Below are 17,554 nucleotides of genomic sequence, written 5' to 3' on the forward strand. Positions count from 1 at the left end.
GGACTGTGGGACGATAACATTTTGAAATAACAATTAATATGTACAGAGTCTTAAAAATGAAAAGTTACAAAAACCACTCAAGGAAACAAAAATAGAGTTCTGTAAAAAGTCACTTCAAATAGCGTCCATTAATACAGTCCTATCCTTGAAGGTACTAGGAAAGGCACTGCACTTTGTGTCCAGGAATTTAGTTCCATTTTTCCAACGAAGTTGTCAATATAAAGTCTAAAGAAAGTTCAAAAAGAGCAAAAAGCAAAGTTCAAAAAGCAGTCTTTCCGGAGCTTTGATTTAGTGCCTCCGGGCTGATAACAAGTTCAAGAATATGCAAGAAGTTCATACAGACAAGTCTCTGTAGGTACTGGGCTTAAACGTTGCAGAATGATAACAATGACTATAGTTTTATAGTTGGTAATCCGCATACCTGGCCGGTAATTGACCCTGGGTACTACGCTGTGATCTACGTAATAGCGGTGTCTCTCCATGTGGTGTACTACTGTCTACTGCGGATGTAGTATCTGCCCTCTCTGCTAAAGATAATTCCACGACTATGGAGTTGGCAAGTCCACCGTGAATGGGATTACTCTGACCAGGAATCTGTTCTTCCTGGCCTGGAACCTCCTGTAGTACAGGGTCAGCCTCTTCCTGTCTTGGGACTTCTGGTATTGGGTTCGGTGTTGGGTAATAGGCCACCATGGGAACCACTACTGCACCATGGTATGTTAGTAGGGTTTTGGGAACGTCTCCTATACAGGTGTGATACATTTCCTCTTCTTTTTCCTTTACTGGTTGAACCTGTATGGGTTGAATAACTTCTGATTCTGGCTGGACAACTTCTGGCTCTTTCAATGCTTCCGGACACAATTTAAGATTGTCTCTTGACACTAATACAGATGTGAAGCCTCCGTTTTTGCTAATGAGACACATTTTAGGATTATCCATTCTTGTTGGTAAAACTGTGTAGGGTACGGCTTCCCACTGATTGTCTAGTTTATTGGTTCGACGGTTTCTCTTGAGCACTTGATCACCCGGTCTTAATGGGGTCGCTAGAGCATTCTGGTTGAAAGTTCGCTCTTGTCTTTCTCTAGTTTGCTGAAGGCTTCTTTCCACACTCTCTTGCACTTGGCGATACTGCTTTTGCCGTATGATATCCCAATTGGAGTCTTGAACTTCTGCATCTGGTTTCAGAATTCCCATTTCTAGATCGATTGGTAATTGGCCGGGTCTTGCACGCATAAGGTAAGCTGGGGTGCAGTTGGTGGAGCTCACCGGGACATGATTATACAGATCCACCAAGTCAGGCAATTTCTCTGGCCATTGATTCCTTTCTGTCTCAGGTAAAGTCTTTAGTAGGTCTATTACAATATGGTTCATCTTCTCGCATAAGCCGTTTGTTTGTGGATGATAGGCCGTCGTCCGGATCTTTTTGCAACCATACATATTACAGAATTCTCTGAAGATCTCTGATTCAAAGGCTGTACCTTGGTCGGTGAGAACCTGTTCCGGATATCCATGGGGTCTACAAAAGTACGTTTGGAACGCTTTGGCTGCTGTTTTTGCTGTCAGATCTTTTACGGGTACTACTACCAAGAAGCGTGAATAATGGTCCACGATGGTCAAGGCATAGACATAGCCGGACCGGCTTGGTATTAACTTCACGTGGTCTATGGCTACAAGTTCAAGTGGTTGTTTGGTGATTATGGGCTGCAGTGGTGCTCTTTGGTTCTTTTGATCGTTTCTTCTGAGGTTGCACGGGCCACAATTTCTGCACCACTGTTCGATTGATTTTCTCATCCCGACCCAATAAAATCTTTCTCTTAGAAGTACTTCTAACTTTTTCCAACCGAAGTGACCAGCACCATTATGGTAAGCTTCGAGGACCATCTTCACTTCTTGTTTAGGCACGATAATCTGCCAAACCAATTCATGTGTTTTCGGATTGGTGTACCTTCTACAGAGCTTCCCTTGATACAGGAACATTTTGCCTCTCTCTTTCCAGAGTTGATGCGTCTCTTCTGGGGCATCCTCATCGGGATATGCACTTTGTTCAGTTAACAGTTCCTTCACCAACTTCACAGCCGGATTGCTGTCTTGGGTGACAGCCCATCTATGGTGTGCTAACGGATTAAAATTCACCTCTTGTTGTTTCTGATAGGTACTTGACTGATGATGTTTCACCTTGGGATGATGGAAGGCTGGTAGTTCAATTTCTTCAAGCTCCCCCGTTTCTTCTTCTACATCTCTCAAGTGTGGCATCCGGGATAGGGCATCGGCATTTCCATTCTTGCGACCTGCTCGATACTTGATCTTGAAGTTGTAATTAGATAACCGGGTTATCCATCGCTGTTCTAACGCACCTAATTTGGCTGTGTCCAGGTGGGTCAACGGATTGTTGTCAGTATAGACAATAAATTCTGCAGCGGCCAGATAGTGTTTGAAACGTTCAGTCAAAGCCCAAACTACTGCCAGTAGTTCCAATTTGAAGGAGCTATAATTTTCTGGATTTCTTTCAGTAGGCCGGAGCTTTCTACTTGCAAAGGCGATGACTTTCTCCCGACCATCTTGCTTTTGTGACAGCACTGCTCCTAGTCCCACATTGCTGGCATCGGTGTAGAGGATGAAAGGCTGATGGTAATCTGGGTATGCCAGAACCTCCTCTCCGGTTAGTGCCTTCTTTAGTTGTTCAAAGGAGTCTTCCCTTTCGTCGTTCCACTGGAAAGGAGGGTTTCGGTTTGTAGGTTTCTTCGTCTGCCCTACCAAGGCATCTTGCAATGGTACTGCCAACTTGGTAAATCCTTTTATAAATCTGCGATAGTAACCCACCAATCCCAGGAATTGCCTCACTTCTTTTGCGCTGGTAGGTCTCGGCCAATCCCTTATGGCGGTTATTTTCTCAGGATCCGGTGCTTCTCCCTCCGAACTCACGATGTGTCCCAGGTACTGTACCTTTGGCTTGAGAAGGTGACATTTGGATGGCTTGATTTTCATGCCATACCTGGATAAGGCTTCGAACACTTCTGCCAGGTCTTTTAAGTGTTGTTCGTAAGTCTTTGAGTAGACGATCACATCATCTAGGTACAGGAGGATGGTCTCGAAGTTCTTGTGTCCGAGGCAGCATTCCATCAGCCACTGGAAGGTACCGGATGCATTGCAGAGTCCGAACGGCATGCGATTAAATTCACTTAGACCCATTGGTGTGGTGAATGCCGTCTTTTCCTTATCTCTCTCAGCCACAGGGACTTGCCAATACCCGCTTGTTAAGTCTAAGGTGGAAAAATAATTAGCAGATTTCAAAGCGGTCAAGGACTCTTCTATCCTAGGCAAGGGGTAGGCGTCTTTATGGGTGATGTTATTAATCTGCCGGTAGTCTACGCACATTCTCATGGTTCCGTCTTTTTTTTTGACAATCACTAGAGGGGCCGCCCAGGGGCTACAGCTGTCTCTTATTACCCCGGCCTGTTTCATCTCCCTCAGCATATCTTTTGCACATTGATAGTGAGCGGGCGGTATGGGTCTATATCTTTCGTTTATTGGGGGATGGTCACCGGTGGGGATTGTGTGTTCTACCCCTTCTATCCGTCCGAAGTCCAATGGGTGTTTACTGAAGACTTGTTCATATTCCGTCACTAGCCTATACACCCCTTGTTTTTGATGGGTAGGTGTTGAATTTATGCCCACGTGTAGCTGTTGGCACCAATTCTCCATTTCTCCATCTGAGCCATTGCCTTCCACCTGACAGGTTGGTTCTAAGGGCTCAATGGTTGTGATGGCATTGTTGTCAACAGTATATAGCTTTGCCACTGTAGCATACCTTGGCAAAGTGACCTCTTCCTCTCCACAGTTCAAAAGTCGTACCGGCACCCGTCCTCGGTGTACCTCGACTATCCCTCGTGCTGTGAGTATAGTGGGCCTGCTGTCGGTGTACACTGGTTCTGTTAAGGCTTGATAATCTCGTCCCTTAGTACCAATGGCTGCTCTACACCATACCAGCATTTCTGTTTTTGGTGGGATTACAATAGACGTTGGATCACTTACCCTCACACTGCCGATTTCTCCACCTGCAACTTCTACCTGTTGCCTTAACATCAATACTTTTATTTCCCTCCGGAGAACTCTCTGCTGGCAGGATTGGGCAGTTTCAGCAATTTGCTGTAAGACAGAAATAACTTCGGAAAAGCAGTTCTCTAACACATTCATTCCTATCAATACAGTTGGTTCACAGTTCCGCCGGTCAACATCAACAACAATTATACCCTGTTTCTTCAATTCTACTTTACCAATCTTTATGGTCATCTCCCTGAAACCTAGTTTCGGTACCAACTTACCATTACTGGCCCATATATCTAGTTCAACATCAGAGGGCCAGTACCTCTTATAAAGGATATATGGTATAGATGAAATCTGGGAACCTGTGTCCAGCAAAGCGTTGAGGGGCATTCCGTCCAGCACGATAGGGATAATGGGTCGTCCTCTCCATGTCGGGTATCTCCGGGGGCTCATCCATGGAACATCTTCTCTACGGTTTGCCAACTCCATCTTGGGTCCTCTCATCTCCTGCATGGTTTTAGCCATTGAAGCAACAACATCAGTTAAAGAGTCAAGCTTTTGTTGAAGAGCCTCATTAGTACTGGGCCCCAGGGGCTTAGCAATGGCCCCGGACATAGCTGATGTCACTGGCACTCCCTGTTGTTGAGGAGCCTCTGCCATGGGTTGCGCAGGCTCCTGATCCCGAGGTGCCTCTGCCAGCTGGAGACGTATAGCGCTCTCCTTTAATTGGGCAAATGTCAATTCAGGGTTCTTAAAAACAAGCATGCTCACATGTCCCCGGTGAGAAGGGGTGTAGAGTCCCTCAATAAATTGATCTCTTAGCAGTTTATCCGCTCCGGTGTTAAAAATGGGTTCAGCCAGTGTAAGTGATTTAAGGGCTTCCTGCAGGTTTAAGGCAAAGTCTCTCACGCCCTCATTAACTTTTTGTTTGCAATTAAAGAATCGTACTTTAGCTTTGCTGCTGGCAGTGGTTTCAAATGTAGCTTTTAATCCAGCAAATATGCGTTCAACAGTGCCTTTCAGATCAGCTGCCCATGCTGTGACTTCTCGCTTAGCATGGCCACTTAACTGCATCATCAGGAGACTAACACGCTGAACTTCACCCACGGGGAACATGTCAAAATGGGCCAGCATCTTTTCTCTGAAATCGTCAAGGGTATTAGGCTCACCTTCATACATTGGAAGCCATGGGCCACCCGGGGTATATGGCATCAGCACCGGCATGATGGGCGCCACTCCTTGCACCGCTGCGCTACCGGACTCTCTATCGACACTCTGTCTTTCAGCTGCATTAGCGTCGCCGGGTGCTGCGGCGTCTCCGTGCTGCAACATACTGTGCCCCCTTAGTTAATCCGGACCCTTCCGGTCCTCCGCTTCCGTCGGGATAGTGTAGATTCGTTCCGCTGTGCAGCAGGATCGGTTTTCCCCTTGCTCTGACGTCAGAGCGCTCAGCTTGGTGCCGCCCACAATGACACGCCCCCTGCTGCTCCCGCCCGCCGCGCGCTCTGTAATGGCAGATTCTGAAGTTTTTCAGTCAGACTGGGGTTCAGGTGATGGCGTAGCTCAATTAACAGTCTCGTGCCTAACGGTTATGAGGTGATTACCTCAGGGGATGGCAGCCATCTTTACTCCATTATAACCAATGGGGAAAAGTCACTTTCAATAGTTTTCAATGGGGAATGGATTTTTTCTTTAATAAAGTCAATTTTCAAGATTTTTCATCCAAGTTTTCACAGTTTTGGGCTCCAATCACGGCACACAATACCCGGTATACGGGCTGGCTAGATCCTGTTCGTGACGCCAATTGTGACGCCCAGGAGACCGGGATACCCAGTACCGGACCTTTGGGGTCTGTCTCTTAAGGGGGATGTCACGGGTGGCTTGACCCGGTGCTGTAGCCTCAGGCAATGCACAGTGTAAGGGGTATCGTGAGGGAGCAGGCACTTACTTGATCAGCAGCAGGTTCTCCCAGCGGCGATGATCCCGATCCTGGATATTGGCTATTGTCCAAATGTAAGACTGAGGCACTGAAACGTTTAACCAGTTTACTTTAACATAAAGGGATTTACAACCAGTCCTGTCACCGGAGTCTGTATAGGAACTCTGAGTTACTTTGACCCTGCCGGGGTCTTCGCCTCTTATTGTACGCAATTTCTGTGCGGCCCTGCTGCTGTATGTGAACTGGCTGCTGGCCCAATCTGTCCCCTCCGGGTCCTGGTTCGACGGGCAACCCGAGTCCTTTTATCAGCTTACCCCCTCCGGGAGTACCGCTGAACTCTGTGTCTGTTGCTACGTCCGGCCCTAGTGAAGCTGATATGGTAGTGGCCGGAGGTGGTAGTGCAGTCTTGCTATTTTAGTATTTGTATTTACTGTCAGTAACTATTTTTGTGGCAAATACCCCTAGGGGTGCCACAATAACTTACTGTAAAATCCCCTGAAACCCTCCACTATTTGTGCCCCCTGCGTAGTCATTTTACCATTTTCTAACTTTAATGCATATATACGTGTGCTGAGTCTCGCTGTGCAGATGCCACCACCAAAAGCAGATGGCCCACCTTTTCACCCTCCGCTTTGAAAAGCTTTCGCCCTCTCTGCCTTATGCAAATACAATTTGGTTACCTCGTCCTGAGCAGCCTTCATACGATTGAGCGTGTCTTGTGAACCCAAATTACTCAGTTCTGCCTCCGCTGCCCTTAATTCCTTTAATACCACTTTATCAGAATTCCTGGTTTGCGTCTTATGCATAGACACATCTCTAAAAAACATCCCCCTCAAATAGGCCTTCATGGTATCCCAAACCACATGTTTCTCTGCACTACCGTCATTAATTCTAAAAAATTCTCGGATCTCTTCCCCAATCTTTTCTATTTCCAGGAGTTGTAACCAAAATTAGTTAATTTTCCAACCCATCCCCAAAGTTTTTCCCGGGACTTCTAATTGCAATGTCACTACCAGCGGACTATGGTCACACTACTCTAGGCATATACTCCATATCCCGCACCAAACTGTCCATCCCTTCGTTTCCCAGGGCCAAATCAATACGGGATAAAGAGCCATATGTCACTGAGTAACATGAGAAACAGTATGTGTCAATATTTCGTACTCTCCATAGATCTTTCCATGCCACTTCTTTCAAGTAACTACTGAACGCTGTCTCATTTCCCTCTTTCCTCAACAAGGCATGTCTTCCCTTATCCCAGTGGTCATTGATAATATTATTAACGTCTACTACTATGAGCAATGGGACCCCCACCCACCTTCCTGATAAGTCTAAAATTTTCTGCAGCTTTTTCCCTGAGTATGGTGGAGGAATATACACCGACACAATGCACAAAATTCTATTAAAGATTTTGCATACCATAAAGACATATTGACCATCACGGTCTATCACCACCTCCACCTCCTCAAAAGGTGAACAAGGATTGATACCCCTCTGGCATAGGCCAAGAACGTCGCATGATTTGCCTTTCTCACACATCTTCTTTGTAGCACATCTACTTTTTCTTTAACCAAGTGGGTTTCCTAAAGGCATATTATCAAGGGTCTCTGTTTCAAAATGTATTGCAGAATTGCCATACACCTTGTATCATGAGAAAGACCCCTAATGTTCCAGCTCAGAATTTTAACTCTGCCTCCCATCATTCTGCATAACATCAAGACTTTGCTGCCCCCTTCTGTTGGTCTCCCTTCCCCCCTGACCTTTCCCCACCTATCCCCAACCACCCCCTGTATTTCTACCAACCTAATCCTATCTCTCCAAGCACCCCAACCAGCTAAAACTATCCCAACCCACAAAAACATTTGAAATACTTTATGTAGAAACTCACTACTCCATCTCTATATGAGAAAGAGGAACGTTCTACTAAAATGCCAGCAGTAGACTTAAGACCGGAGCCTCAAACAATTAACTCTCACCTATCTCCAAATCGACTCCCCCCACCCACTCTCAACAGAATAAATGTAATAGTGGTGCCACTGAACACAACTACAAAAACCAGCAATTTCTCTTAATAACATAACATGATAATCAGTAAAATCCAACAATTAAATAGAATTCACTAATTGACAGATATCCACACAGAACCCTCTTCAACGGGTCCCCTCTGCTCCAATGAGTTTGGTATTCAGATCCAGCCAGTTTGTCACCTCCTGAGGATTTTTGAAAAAGGGAACTTTCTCCATTACCACCACTCTCAGTTTAACCAGATAGAACGTAGAATAGGCCAGGCCCAGGTTACGCAGACGTCTCTTAACCTCTCCAAATTTCATCCTGAGCTTCTGCACAATTGTAGAATAATCAGGGTAAATGGATATCTGGTTACAATCAATGGATAAATCTTCCATATTCCTGGCTTTCCACAATAGAATGTCTCGATCTCCGTAATTCAAAATTTTTGCCAAGAATTTTCTCGGAGCAGACCCAGGGGGCAAAGGTCTAGACGGCACCATATGCGCTCTTTCCACAGCAAATAATTTGGTGAGGCTGTCCCCCCGACTTTGGTTTTCAGCCATGTCTCAATATAATCAGTGGGGTTGTTCCCCTCTGCTTTTTGAGGTAAACCAATAACTCTCAAATTGTTCCTGCGAGAGCGGTTTTCCAGGTCATCAGTTTTAAATTCCAGCTCTGAAATCTTTTGGACATATTTTTTCTCCCGCTTTAACAGTTCAGCCATCTGGTCCTCCACACCTTCCACATGTTCCTCCACCATCTCCACTCTCGATTCTATTTTTTGCATGGCAGAACGGAAGGAGGCCACCTCTCCTTTCAAATCATCCACCCGGAGGGCCAGGGTCATCAGTGCAAATTTGCAGTATATCACTGCAGAGAATATATCCCTTAGGGTTGGCTCTGCTGCTTCAGCTGCACCCATAGTCTCCAACTCAGTGACCAGCTCTGCCATAACAGTAGGTGTTGTGTCCCTCATGTTAGGTATTACAGTTGATCTTATGGGGGACCAATGTGCTGCCACCTCATCCTGTGCCCTGGGCTGCGTTTCCACCTTATCTCCTGAATCCTCTGCTTCACCAGCCTCCTCACCTCCAGCTCCCTTCAGTAGCCTCCCAGCCTCCTCCGTCCTTGCAAACTTCTCAAGCTTTGAGATAACTTCCAGTCGCCTCCTATATGCAGCGCTCGCCTGTGCAGCGTCCTCCTCAGCATGGTCGGCGCCATCTTGGGATCGCGTGCTTCCCACCATCTTGGGCTCTTTCTGACATTTATGCGTCATTCCCCGGACCCAGAGTCTTCACCGCTGGCCTCTCCACACCCCCTGGCACCACAGGCTCTCCTCCTGCTGGAATTGGTATTTGGCGGCACCTCCACAAAGCCTTTCAGCGGTATGTGCAGTGGGACAGATCCGACTAGCGTCCTCTCACATCGTCTGCCAGGCCACGCCCCAGAACTGGTACATGTAGTTGCAGATTTCCTTAATTGCCACCTGAAGATCTAACTACTTTCATAATCAGCCAGGTCCCTCTGGATTTTTTTTCATTTTACCTTGTAAAAATCCCTTTTCCAAATTTTTCCATATCATTATCCATGTTATTCGGCAAGTTTTGCACATGTAACCTTCCTTGTAATGGTCTTTTTCAATTGTTCTACTTCATCTTCAATTATTTTCTGAAAAGATGCACTACATTCCTGAATTATCGGTCTAAATTTAAGTGAGAATGTAGTTGCTGTTTTAGTCCACCTATTAATTAATTGCTTAGCATCCACAAGAAAGTCTTGCGTCTCCTAACCCCTGAATGCCATTCAAGTTAAAACTAATTCCTTCAAACTTTTAATAATATCTAATGACTTTATTGGGATCCACCTTATTTTATATATATTTTTCTTTTTTTTAACAAGAACAATTACTGAATATATTTTTGTATAATCTAATTCTCTTTGGACACTTCTTGACCTGAGATTTTCTTCAATGGTCACTATGTATTATCGGAACTATATGAGGCCTATCTCTACAATACTCTTTATATATATATATATATAATGTACCTCCCAGGGGTAAATGTTCTTGAGCCCTTGCATTTGGTGCAGTCCCTCCTTCTAATTTTTGGCAATTCCTGAACTTAGTGCATAGACTTTAACAGTCTAGTTGTCCCTCTACCTAACAATTTTATCAGAATGTGTATGAAGCCCTCCTTTATGCCTAATACAGGGTGTATCGGAGTCCCTCTTCCTTCTAATTTTGGCAGTTCGTGCATTGTCTTCATAGGCTTTGCGAGTTTCAGAGTCTCACATTAAACAGGATGTGTTTGACCAAGTCACACACCAAATGCCAAGATAAAGTAGTAATATGTTAAAATTAAATTTACTGGTGACTACCAGTGTGTGTAGTTTTATTTCTTCCCCTACTATGTCATTTACTGTAGTCATAGGTGACAGGGTGGATTAGGTGGGTTTTTTATTTTTTACTTTGCCTTGTATACAAGTCTTTATACCGTAAATCATGTTTCCTAACATTTTTTCCTGTAAAATCCATTTTCTCTTCAGTTTTCTATGTTTTATTGTCAGTTGGTAAAAAAGGCGTAACACTCCTTCAAAATTATTCCCAGCAGCATCCTTGGAGTTAAAGATGGGACCAGGTGTCTTTCCCATGCTGTTCCTATTACATTTGAGTGCTAGGTTCAGCCATTTCCATAATTTTCCTGCCCCCCGCACTCCTGTTAGGGTTTTCCAGATAAATGATCCAGTTTCCCATTGTGCTTCATTAGACTCATTACTAGAGTTCGATCTGCTCAATTCGAGTACTCAGCACTCAAAAATGTTAGTGCTCAACTGCTCAATCAACACTACTAAAGAAGTAACTGAGCTCACTTATACTGCTATATAGTGCCATCATTTTCTAGCAGCAGGTTGTCTCCTGCACAGTGGATCCCAGGCTGCGAACGCAAAAAATATAACATCCATATTAACTCAATGCATTGCGCCAGTCCTGACCTAATACTAGCGCCAGGGTCTGGCTAGAAAATGGTGGACGATCAGCGTCTACAGCGGTACATCCAGCAGCTGGAGGGTAGGTTGGCGGCTCTTGAGTGCACAACCCGCAGCTGTGGATGTTATCGCAGTCGCTGTTCAGGCTGCTAGGGTAGCTGCAGCCAGTTTGTCCTCTGCCACCCCTGCTCTGACTTTATCCCATCTGCCGCTACCAGATAAGTTTGCTGGTGACTGTAAGCTATGCTGAGGATTCATGAGCCAGTGCACCATACATCTTGAGCTTCTGGATGCACGTTTTCCCATGGAACAGGCTAAGGTGGAATTTATCATATCCCTTTTGTCAGGCAGGCATTGGAATGGGCTACGCCACTGTGGGAGCCTGATGATCATGTGGTGCAGAGTGCTCCTCGCTTTCTGGACACTTTGAAACAGGTCTTTTTAGGACCTCGCGTCACCCACGATACGGCGTTCCAACTGTTGGCAATTACACAGGGTTCATCCATGGTCAGCCAGTTTGCCGTCCAATTCTGGACTCTGGCATCAGAACTGGAGTGGCAGGATAAAGTCCTTATTCCGGTGTTCTGGAAAGGACTGGCAGACCATGTGAAGGACGCCTTGGCCATGAGGGAGATTCCTACCACACTGGAGGAGCTCATTACTATCTCTACCCGCATTGACCTCCGTTTTAATGAGTGGAGGTTAGAACGGATCCAGTGTAGGCAGAGGTTCCGGTTGTCTCCTACCTTTGCCAGCCCTCTGGAATCTCCTGTTCAGGCGTCCGACGCCCATGAGGCCATGGAGGTTTCTTGAGCAGGACCTAAGTCCCAGGCCGCTTGAGTACTCGTGGTTTGTAATATTTGCCAACAGTTAGGACATTATGCCAATAGATGTCCTCAGCAGGCGGGAAAACGATCGCGTCTAGTAACCATTGGAGGAGGTTGACTTGACAAAGCGACATTTTCCTCCAAGTTGTCATTTAATGAGACAATCATTTTAGGCTCTTCCACTCTCACAGTCGAGCTTTGTGTTGACTCTGGGGCGGAGGGGAATTTTATGTCCTCTGTCTTTGCCCAACGCCTCACCATACCCCTGGTGATGCTCGCCAGGCCAGTGACTGTTCGAGTGGTAAATTGGTCAACACTGCCCACATAAATCCCTTTCACATTATCTATGTCTCCTTCCCATCAGAAGATTATTTCCCTGCTTGTTCTTCCCGAGGGGATTGATGAGATTCTACTTGGGATGCCCTGGTTATGTTTTCACTCTCCTCTTATAGAGTGGTCCTCAGGGAGAATTTTGGGTTGGAGTGAATCTTGTAAGGGCAGATGTGTGAGGGAGTCCATTCAGGTTTCCACTACAGAGATACCTGAAGATCTCACTTCCCTACCAAAGTGCTAGTGGTCCTATGCAGACGTGTTCTCCAAGAAGGCTGAAGAGACCCTTCCACCTCACCGCCCATATGACTGTCCTATTGACCTCATGCCTGGAGCTGAACCTCCTTGGGATGGGTCTATCCCCTCTCTCTCCCGGAGACGGAGGCTATGTCCCAATACATCCAGGAGAATTTGGCAAGGGGGTTCATTAGGAAGTCAGTGTCACCTGCAGGGGCTGGGTTCTTCTTCGCGCAGAAGAAGAATGGAGAACTACGTCCATGCATAGATTACAGGGGTCTTAATGCCAACACCGTTAAGAATAAGTACCCATTGCCCTTGATACCTGAGCTCTTCGTTAGGCTACGGGGATCAAGTGTATTTACCAAATTAGACCTGCGGGGTGCTTATATCCTGATTCGCATCCATGGGCATTATGAATATCTGGTGAAGCCCTTTGGACTCTGTCATGCTCCAGCCATTTTCCAAGACTTTGTGAATGACATCTTCCAGGATATGCTCTCCACCTCGGTCATAATCTATCTGGATAAAATACTCATCTACTCTCCAGATATTGACTCCCACCGGAGAGAGGTTCGCAAGGTCTTCGACCTCTTATGGGTAAATTCTCTTTATGCCAAGTTGGAGAAATGTGTGTTGGTTATATCTTCTCCGCCCAGGGATTGGCTATGGATCCTGCCAAACTACAGGCTGTGATTGACTGGCAGGGACCTCATTCTCTCAAAGCGGTGCAGCGTTTTATGGGGTTCATTAATTATTACTGTCAGTTTATTCTGCATTTCTCGACTTTGGTAGCTCCCTTGGTAGCCCTCATCAAGAAGGGAGCAAATGCCAAGTTGTGGTCAGAGGAAGTCTCCAAAGCCTTCCTCTCTATAAAAACTCATTTTGCTAGCGCTCCCAACCTACATTGCCCCGATGTAGATAAGCCGTTCATAATGGAGGTGGATGCTTCATCTGTTGGTGCTGGTGCAGTCCTCTTCCAAAAGGATGCTCAAGGTCGGAAGCATCCCTGCTTCTTCTTTTCCAAGACCTTCACACGAGCAGAGAGGAATTATTCCATTGGGGACAGGGAGTTGCTAGCTATGAAGTTGGCTTTCTCTGAGTGAAGACACCTCCTGGAAGGGGCTCGATTTCCCTTCCAAGTCTTCACTGACCACAAAAATTTGGTGTACCTACAAACAGCTCAACAGCTAAATTCTCGTCAAGCCAGATGGTCCTTATTCTTCTCCCAGTTCCATTTTACCCTTGATTATCTCTCTGGGGAGAAGAACATTCGTGCTGATGCTCTCTCTTCCTCAGTTGTGTCTTCTGTGGAGGACGAAGAGGAGCCTCGGCTTATAGTTCCTTCTGAGAGCCTGAGAACCGTCGCTCCGATTTTGCTAGAATCGGTGCCTCCGGGCAAGACGTTTGTACCTACTAATTTGTGACCTGAGGTTCTCTCTTGGGCTCATTCATCCAGGGTGGGTGGATATTTTGGGACCAAGAGGACATCTGAGCTGTTGGCGTGGACTTACTGGTGGCCGCTTATGGCCCGTGACGTCGGAGACTATGTTCGAGCGTGTGTCTCCTGCACCAATAATAAGTCTCCTCGACAACGGCTGTCTGGGTGGCTGACAGGCCCTGGGAGATGGTCAGGATGGACTTTGTGGTGGGCTTACCCAAGTCTCATGGTTGCACCATCATTTGGGTAATCACAAACCATTTTTCTAAAATGGTGCACCTGGTGCCGCTTCCATGGTTACCTTCTGCATGGGCCTTGGCAGCATTGTTTATAAAACACATTTTCCTTCTACACGGTATGCTGGACAAAGTGGTCAGTGACCGAGTTCCACAGTTTGTGTCTCGGTTCAGGAGAGAGCTTTGTCGTTTACTCAGCATTGAGTTAAATCTCTCTTCAGCATATCATCCCAAGACAAATGGATTGGTAGAAAGGACCAATCAGACCTTAGTCACATATTTGTGACATTTAGTTTCTGCCAGGCAGGATGACTGGGCATCCTTGCTACCGTGGGTGGAGTTTGCACTTAATAACGCCGTAGCTGACTCCACTGGTCAGACTCCATTCCTCTCTAATTATGGTCAGCATCCACGGGTTCCTGTGCCTATGCCTGTGTATTCCGCTGACTCCAGGGTGGCAGATGGAGGCACGGGACATTTGGGACCAAACTCAGGATGCCATCCGGGCCTCCAAGGAGAGAATGAGGTCCTCCGCCGATGCACATTGGCGCCCTGCTCCGACCTTTGCTCCTGGTGACTTAGTGTGGCTCTCCGCCTGTAACATCAGGCTGTGAGTTGAGTCCACTAAGTTTGCTCCTTGCTACTTGTGACCTGGGGAGTGGAGGATGGTGTTAAACCAAGTAGGAGAAGAAAGGGAATTATCACACACTCAAAACCTAGCAACAGTCACAGATAAACCCAACAAAAGCCTTCTCCTTTAATAACCAACAACATCCCCCAGCCATGCAGCATAAGATTTCTCTGACAATGAGTGATAGCCAGGGCCTTGTTTACATAGAGATGGGAGTGGCTATCAGTGCACATCTGAGATCCTAAATGCTCTAGGAGCTCTCAACAGAGCAGATAAACTCTTATACTGCTAAAAAAATGTACACCATTTAATAATAAAGTGAAGATTTTAATCAGTGCAGAAGTAAGAGAAATCAGATGCTGCGGTCTTCTGGCTCCTTTCTGTCACCATAAACCCACGACAGCACCCCCCTTATACGAGGGATCTCTGGAACCTCAGAACTGGATTAATCAGAGTTTACCACGTGAAAAGACCAGCCTGGCCACATGGACATCAAATGCTGGAACCTACATCCTCTTTTCAGGACCATATACCTCCAGGTGCACCAGATACTGAAGCTAACGATGAAATAAGCAAGTCAATGGGACCAAAATATTGGAATTAAAATAAACCCTTTCTTTCCTTGTAGGTTCATTCTACATGAAGGAAAACAACTAAGAATAATGTAGGATTTATTGGGGGAGGTGGCGGAGACATTAAAGGCATAGAGGTTTAGCCCAATCAAATAGAATAGCAGGAATTTTTTTTTTTTTAAAGACGTTCGGAGTTACAAAGATATTGACTATGTTAAGATATTTTTTATTTTGGCAGATATTGATGTTTCACTACTTCCACGTCCTTCACTTTTTTTTTTTACTGTTCCCACACTTTCTTCTTCATCATCATCAGCATCTTTGACATCAACTTCTTCTTCACCTTATTAATCTTCTTCTTCATCTTCTACCTATTTTTTTTTGGTCATATTCTTCATATTCTTTTTATTCAACTATTATTATTCTTCCTATTCTACATCTTCATCATATTCTTATTTGTGACAGGCATTCCCGTAGTGGTTATCTATAAAAGTTTGAAGATTACACCTTCCGTTCTGCCTGTCACAAAAGTTACATTTGTTCGCGTTCAGTTTGGCCTGCAGCATCAGGCTTTATCCAGGGGCACCACGAGGAGGAACGGACTCACCCCCATACACTGCTTAGTCTTCTTCTGCATATAATTTAGATAATATCTTTTGCTCTGATATTAAGTGTTATGCTTAATGTTCTTCTGCTCTTTGTTCTGCAGCCTCTTGTTCTTCTGCTTCTCGGTCTTCCATGTCGTCATCTCCAGGGTCGTCGTCGTCGAAATCGGGGTGGTCTTCAGGGTCGTCGTCTCCAGGGTCGTCGTCATCTCAGTGGTTGTCGTCTCTGGTGTTGTCGTCATCTTAGGGGTGGTCTTCCGGGTCGTCGTCTTTAGGGTCTCGAACTTGGAAATGTAGCAGAAGGTACAAGAAGGCTGAGAAAATGCCGAGAACCAGCTGATGGAACTGGAACTCGGATGGCTACCCGAAGGTCCAAGGGCCAATGGAACTACCAAGAACCAGCTGACGTTACTGGAACCCGGTTACTAAGCAGGAGGTACCCGTGCCAGAAAGCACTACCAAGGACCACCTGACGTTGGTGGAACTCGGATACTCAGAAGGAGGCACCTAAGCCAAAGGCTCTGCCCGGAACCAGCTGACAGTACTGGAACCAGGATGGGGAGCAGAAGGTACAAGAGCAAAATACACTGCCGAGAACCAGCTGACGGTACTGGAACCCGGATGGGTAGCCGAAGGTCCAAGAGCCAATGGACCTACCGAGGACCAGCTGACGTTACTGGAACCAGGTTACTAAGCAGGAGGTACCCTGCCTGAAAGCACTACCAAGGACCACTTGACGTTGGTGGAACTCGGATACCCAGAAGGAGGCACCTAATCCAAAGGCTCTGCCTGGAACCAGCTGACGGTACTGGAACCAGGATGGGGAGCAGAAGGTACAAGAGCAAAATACACTGCCGAGAACCAGCTGACGGTACTGGAACCCGGATGGGTAGCCGAAGGTCCAAGAGCCAATGGACCTACCGAGGACCAGCTGACGGTACTGGAACCAGGTTACTAAGCAGGAGGTACCCTGCCTGAAAGCACTACCAAGGACCACTTGACGTTGGTGGAACTCGGATACCCAGAAGGAGGCACCTAATCCAAAGGCTCTGCCTGGAACCAGCTGACGGTACTGGAACCAGGATGGGGAGCAGAAGGTACAAGAGCAAAAGACACTGCCAAGAACCAGCTGACGGTACTGGAACCCGGATGGCTACCCAAAGGTAGGAGAGCCAATGGCATGACCGAGGACCAGCTGACGGTGCTGGAACCCTGTTACTAAGCAGGAGGTATCCGTGCTAAAAAGCACTACCAATGACCGCCTGACGTTGGCGGAACTCGGATACCCAGAAGGAGGCACCTAAGCCAAAGACTCTGCCCAGAACCAGCTGACGGTGCTGGAACCAGGCTGGGCAGGAGGGAGTACCCGTGACAAAGACACTGCCGAGAACCAGCTGACGGTACTGGAACCTGGATGCATTGGCCAAGTATGCAAGAGCCAATGGCACGACCGAGGACCAGCTGACGGTGCTGGAACCCGGATGCTAAGCAGGAGGTAACTGTGCTAAAAAGCACTACCAAGGACCACCTGACGTTGGCGGAACTCGGATACCCAGAAGGAGGCACCTAAGCCAAAGGCTCTGCCCTGAACCAGCTGACGGTGCTGGAACCAGGATGTGGACCAGAAGGTCCACAGGAGAGGAGAGAACACCTAGGCCGCGAGGCTGCCGCAGTTACCGAACACCAACAGTCCTACA

The sequence above is a fragment of the Ranitomeya imitator genome, chromosome 3 (genome assembly GCF_032444005.1).
Source record: "Ranitomeya imitator isolate aRanImi1 chromosome 3, aRanImi1.pri, whole genome shotgun sequence".
NCBI classification, from domain to species: domain Eukaryota; kingdom Metazoa; phylum Chordata; class Amphibia; order Anura; family Dendrobatidae; genus Ranitomeya; species Ranitomeya imitator.